Source organism: Octodon degus, unplaced genomic scaffold (assembly GCF_000260255.1).
Source record: "Octodon degus isolate 3935 unplaced genomic scaffold, OctDeg1.0 scaffold00015, whole genome shotgun sequence".
NCBI classification, from domain to species: domain Eukaryota; kingdom Metazoa; phylum Chordata; class Mammalia; order Rodentia; family Octodontidae; genus Octodon; species Octodon degus.
The window spans coordinates 3,191,860-3,198,501 of record NW_004524591.1 but is presented as its reverse complement, the minus strand read 5'-3'; the positions used below and the strand labels follow the sequence as shown (position 1 = coordinate 3,198,501).

At 35.5% G+C, this 6,642-nt stretch overlaps 1 pseudogene; it reads left to right on the top strand.

The window, feature by feature from the left end:
• Positions 1-5,638: 5,638 nt before the first annotated feature.
• Positions 5,639-6,102, top strand: LOC111815339 (annotated as a pseudogene).
• The last annotated feature ends 540 nt before the right edge of the window (positions 6,103-6,642 follow it).

Genomic DNA, 6,642 nt, shown 5'->3' with positions numbered 1-6,642 from the left:
AACCTTAAAATTTCCTTGAAGATAGTGATTTTGTGTTAGTCAAAGTTGCATTTCCAGTACTCAGGATATGTGCCTGGTCTTCCCAACATAAATTTTATTGAGTAGAATAAAAGCAAAAGTTGATACACACAACAAACTGGAACCGCAGCCACAGAATAAGTTGTGGCCTTTAAAGATGATGCTGTCTGTGATTTGATGCAAATGTGTCTGTGGACCCTACTTGCTTCACTTCATCATCAGTGGATTACATTTCTCCCTGCAACTTTTTAGGCCAAGTCAATCACTATGGTCTTGTTGAAGAGGCTGGTGCTCCTACATCTTCAAAAGTCTATCAGCATTAAATGAGGTCATTTTTTAAAAAGTATCTATATAACATCAGCTCAATAAGGTCAGATTGATTAGGTTTCAGTTCTGAAAGGAGTTGTTGGCCTAACATGAGTCCAGAGATCATTACCTGTGGTGGGTCATTAATCCCTATGAAGTTTCTTCTGCTAGAGTAATAATTGCTCTTATAAATTGCAAGTGGAAATGTATTTATGCAAAGTTGAAGATTTCTGTTTTCTGCTATTTCAGGTATATGTGCAGGGTATTTCCAGAGACTTAATATTCTGTACTTAGGCTTATCAGCTTGTTTAATACATGTTTCTACATGCAGCCTGGATAGTGGGTAAGATTTTCTCCTTCATCGCTTCCAACCCTGTGATCAAAACAACAATCAGAACCCATTTCATGTGAATGTTATTCTGAAGAATATTTTATACATTTCTAGCAGCCAATCTGACTTTTTACAACATAATGTTTAAATTTCTGATTGCTTGCTTATGTACTGTGGAATTTTATTGTGAGAGTATGTTTTTATTCTTATGAAAGCAAAGCTATATAACAAAAAGTAAAATATCATATTCTGAATTAAAAACTACTTGCTAGTTTGATTTATTGGTCTGAAGATCATTTAAGGGGATTTTTAATATAAATCCTAATAATGGCTTATTTATATGAACTGATTAATAAAATTACTAAATGCATGTTTAACAGACAATTTCATAATCGATGGCTTAAATTGCCAGAGTTTCTATAGATCTCCTATCAGATTTTTTTTCATGTGTCATAGCAAATAACTGAAGTCGATACCTTTAATTAATAATTATGGTTCACTGGTGTCTCATATATAACTTTGCCTGTGGTGAACAGCATGTAGTGATGAAAACCCTGGTCATTGTGTGCTCTGTGAAAAAGAAAGACTTGATCAAGTGTTCAGAGCTTGGGCTCAGTTGCTCATTGATGCCGTAACTTCTAATCAACCGACTCTACCATTTCCATTGTGGACCTTCAGTGGTACAATGTTCTGCAGATAGAGTCGGATGCTCCCTTGGAAGTAGCATCCATGCCCTGTGAAAGTATACTCTGTGTATTTACACTCGCATACAAAAGTAAACAGAGAGGGGCTGACACAAAGAAAATTTTAATGACACACAGGAAATTAAACCGAGTTCATCTATTTCTTTGCTGTATCTCAGCCACTATCCATCTTGGAAGGGGGCCAACGAGGTAGGTCAGTGGTCTAAAGTGCCTGCTGAGGCAACTTTAGGCAAGTGCACAGGGGCCGTGGTTCAATCCCTGGCACCACATTCAGCGATAGCCCCGTCTGTCTCAGCCCACCAAAAAAAAAAAAAAAAAAATTGCTAGTATCATTTTTTGGAGAGATATATACCTTTCTAGATTGTCCTGTCATAACACGTGTTAAAATATGATTGCACTTGTGCTTGCCCGTGGTATTAAACCAACCCACCTGACTCACTAGCAGAATGATCCACACGACTCTTCCCATGAGCTATCCACATAGATACAGTACTTAACCTCTTGGTATCTCTTCTTTCTACCCAAAAGTACTTTATACACTGATCTTTCTTTTATGTTTTGCTTTCCAATAGCTTCTATTTAGCTTAGTGAATGTATTATATACTAGAATGTAATTGCTGACGATAATAATTTGGATTTTTATAATTATGGAGAAATTTTGTGAATTTTTAGAAAAAGTCAATGATGAGAGCTGAAGAACATTTGAAAAGGCACCTGTGTGGATTTCACAAGCCTGACTTGGCCCATGGATCTTCCAGACATCAGCCACTTTTAAAAAATCATTCATTTTTAGAACCAGGTATGGGGGTACATGGCTGTAATCCCAGCACTAGGACGCTGAGACAGGAGGATCACTATGAGTCCAAACTGTGTTAGTGAGATCCTGTATCAAAAATAAGTAAATAAGTCAATTAATTAAATTTAAAAAATCATTTACTTTGTTTAAGACTCAACTTTTCAGATATAATGGAAACATTCCCAGAAGAGTTGAAGAAGTAGGAACACTGTGAAGATTCTCCTCATGGAGTTTGGCTTCTGGGAAATAGGCACAAATAAATACTTCTGAGTTAAATATTAAATTCATATATATATATATATATATATATATGTACATATATATGATAAGAAGTGGAAATTATTTTAAAGGATAATATTTGTACTAAGGATTAAATTACAGTTGAAGTTAATGCAAAGTAATTTGAAATAATGGACATATAACTTAATTTCAAATTAAGATAAAACCCAGAGGACTGGGCTGAGGAGATAGCTCAGCAGTCTAAGAGCCTGCCTGGCAAGCTCAAGGACCTGGGTACTGCATGCCATGCCTGCCCCGTGCTTAGATGGCCACTGAAACCGGATGCTGTGATGCACGCCTGTAATCCCAGTGCTGAGGAGGCTGAGATAGAAGGATCACTATGAGTCTGCACTGCATAGTGAGGCCCTGTAGTAAATAATTTTTTTAAAAAGTTGAAAACAAAATCCTGAGGGTTATACCATCTATCTGATAGTGTTTCCTGCTATTAAGAAACAAGATTTGAAGTTAAATCATCTTTGAGAAGGTAAAAAAAAAAGTGGCAAACAAAAGGCTTAAATTTTCCATAATGATCTCCTTCATACAGTGAATACTGTAGGAAGAAAAGCCTGACTCAGTAATAATGCTAAGATAAGAAAGAGCACGGCTATCTTGTTCTTATAACAATGTTATTAAAAGAGCCACAGGCATTATGTGGAGTATGCAGAAAGATAGCAAAGAAAAGAAGGTATCAGAATTTGTCATTTTAAGTCACTGGTTTATATACTTCTTTTGAAAAAGTGGTATTTATTGGTATTGTTTAGATATACATAGTGATCATGTTCATTGTAGGAAAGTTATGCCTGTATATATTTTGATTTCTCTTTCTTCCTCCAATCCCATCCCTTCCTTCCAATCCTTTATCCCCTCCTTATTTATAAAGCTTTGCCTCCGTTTGATCCATCTTTTATCATTTTTCTTTTTCCTCCTTCCTTCCTTTCCACCTCTCCTCTCCCTCGTTCCACTTTCCTTTCTTTCTTTCTTTTTCTTTTCAAAGCCGGGGATTGAACTCAGGCCATTGTGCTTGCCAGGCAAGCACTTATTTAACTGAGCTATCTCCCCAGGCCCCCCCCCTTTCCTTTTCAACCATTTCTTCCTATTTCGTAATACCCATCATACACTTCAGCCCTTATTCACACTTTCAGTTTCTCACACCAGAAGAAACAGTGTGATATTTGTGCATGTGTAGCTCACGTATGGTTTAATTCATTAATTCCTTTGATAAACAATGAGAATCTACTATGCATCAAAGACTGTGCTAGTTTCGGAGAACGCAAAAACATAGAGTTTCATTGTGCTTATGGAATTAATATTTAGTGAAAAATAGCACTATTTAAGATAATTCACAAATGCAATAAAATTTTGTGAAAGGGAAATAGTGCTAACAGTTTGAGACAAGGATTCTGGAGGATATTCCCTGTAGTCTAACACTTAATGAAAGCATAAATATTAGCAAGTACACGTGTCTCTATTTAACAAGCATTAAAGATGTTTGGTATCAATGAAGCATTTTCATGAACCATACTTTAAAATGTATCATCACTAAGGGATTTTAACAAGGAAATAAACTCATCAAAAATTTTTTTTGTTGCTAAATTCAGTCTTTCTATGGTTTATTATTGAAATATTTGCACAGACCACACAAATAGCCAAAGGAATGCAGCACCTGGGGAAGATTAAAGAGGGATTGCAAATTATTTAAAAAGTCAAAAATAGTTTTTAAAAGAAAATATTCAGTGTGGAACCAAGGGCATCATGCTCTAGGCTAGTGCTTCTCACAATAGCTGTAAAAAAGAATGAGTTTCCCTTTTCTTTTCTTCATTTCTTGATTTCTTTATGTTGACACTTTTATGAAATACAATAAAGACGAATCACTTAGAATGTAAAATTAAAAAACAGAAACACAAACCATAAACTTCATTTTTATTGTTAGATTAGACTGTTACGAAATTGCATTTCCATAAATATAATCAGGGTAAATACACTGTAGGGTGAGAAGTTAGAGTCACAAAAGTATACAAATTGCCCTCAGATGTGTGTATGTAGGGTGGTGATTCACACATCTGCACTTATCTCCTTACGATCAATTAAAAAATGGATCACGTACCACATTTCAACAGTTTTGCTTTAGAAGTTATTGATACAAGAATATAATATCAATTTATTCTCCAATTGTTTATTGTTATTAATTTATTTCATAAGGAAAGCAAAATTAGTTCAGCAACTGGAATTTGATTACCATGTAAAGTGTTAGAGAATTCAAAACAAACAAAAAACAAACCAAAAGCAGAGAAACTTGCTTATGTATCTTCTCATCATTTCATGATCAAGAAATGTTAAAATACACATTTTTGGATATATAAAAGCTTTATTCTCATTTTGTCTAACATGCAACCTATTCACATCCAACAGCTTTATACTGACATATTTTTTTCCATGCAACAAGAACCAGTCCATTTACCTTTTATTATTTTCTAGAACATAATGTTCCAGTAGCCATGTTGAACAATCTAGTCTCATTCATTTTACACTTATGCTCTGAATTCTGAGAAATGTAGCCTAGCTAAGTGGTGATTTAATGATGATTATTCAATTACTATTCACTTTTGATATTTTAGATAATAAAAGATAAAACTGTATTGCAAATAAGTGAACACGTGGATATATGTGACCAATGGAAGTGAAAGCATTAACAAAATGCTAACCAGTAACAAAGATTCATTAATTTGAAAATGGTACTTTCATTTTTCTCCAGTCATTAGTTGTTAACACAACTATCTTCCTTCAACATCTAACTTAGGTGTACAGTTGTACTGAAACTAGGATTGTAGACAATCTGAGCCCCTATATGAAAATGCACCATAATCTCGGGAGAGGGGGACACAAGCATAAGTGACAGCAGTGGTCACATCTGATGGATTAACCACTGAAAAAGCAGTGCCTACAACAGAAGTGCAGTTTCATCAAAGGGCCATGAATCCTCCCATATATGTTCCCAAGGGACAAACAAATATTAAGGTATGATGATCAAACTTGTGCATATAAAATAGTTGGCATATGTGTTTTAAAGTTTCAAAACAATTTAATCAACTCATACCATTTTCACTGTCAGTATTCTTAAACTGGATTTACTAAACTTCACCTTACTCATTTTTGTGTTAGGACTCTTCCTTATCATTAGAATCCAGTAATAGTCTTTTTACCAAGATGGCACTGAAGTCAAAGAAGAAAGCTCCTACCCCTCCCAAAGCTGAAGCCAAAGCAAAAACTTTGAAGGCCAAGAAGGCTGTACTGAAAGGCATTCACATCCACAAAAAGAAGGTATGAGCATTACCCACCTTCCAATGTCCCAAGACACTACAGCTCTGGAAGAAGCCCAAATACCCTTGGAAGAGTGTCCCCAGGAGAATCAAGCTTGACCACTATGCCATCATCAAGTTCCCCCTGACCACAGAGTCAGCCATGAAAAAGATCGAGGACAACACACTCATGTTCATTGTGGATGTCAAAGCCAATAAGCACCAATCAAACAAGATGTAAAGAAGCTCTATGACATCGATGTTGCCAAGGTCAATACCCTTATCAAGCCTGATGGAGAGAAGAAGGCATATGTTTGGCTGGCTCCTGATTATGATGCATTGGATGTTGCCAACAAAATTGGGATCATATAAACTGAGTTCAGCTGGCTAATTCTAAATACATATTTTTCCCAGAAAAAAAAAATCCAGTAATAATTAACCGGTTGTAAGCACCAAGTAACAGTTATGATGATAATGATGTAGTAAATAAAAATAGTTGTGATGTATTGGTTATCCACCAATAGTTATAGTAGGTAATATAGTCAATATGGCATACTGACCCAATAAAGGTCAATCCCTATACAACTATTATGTATAGCTCATTCAACAACTGAAAGACTCTTATCCATTTCACAGATGGAGAAACAAAGTCAATTTGCCTAATATTGCACAGTGGACCTATGGCAAAGGGAGAATTTGAGCCCAGACAGTTTTGTTACAGCCTTCTCTTGCATTAGTCTGTCACTGATTTTTCTAAAAATGCTTTGCTGATTCCTTTATCCTTTGTCTTGTGGTCCACCTGCTTACCAACTCCCTGCCTCCAAAGGATAGTATAATGTGTGACTGCTCCAGATCTCCTTTCTCTGTTGTCTGATTCTCTACAAATAATCCTTCTGTTACACTGTGTTGTAG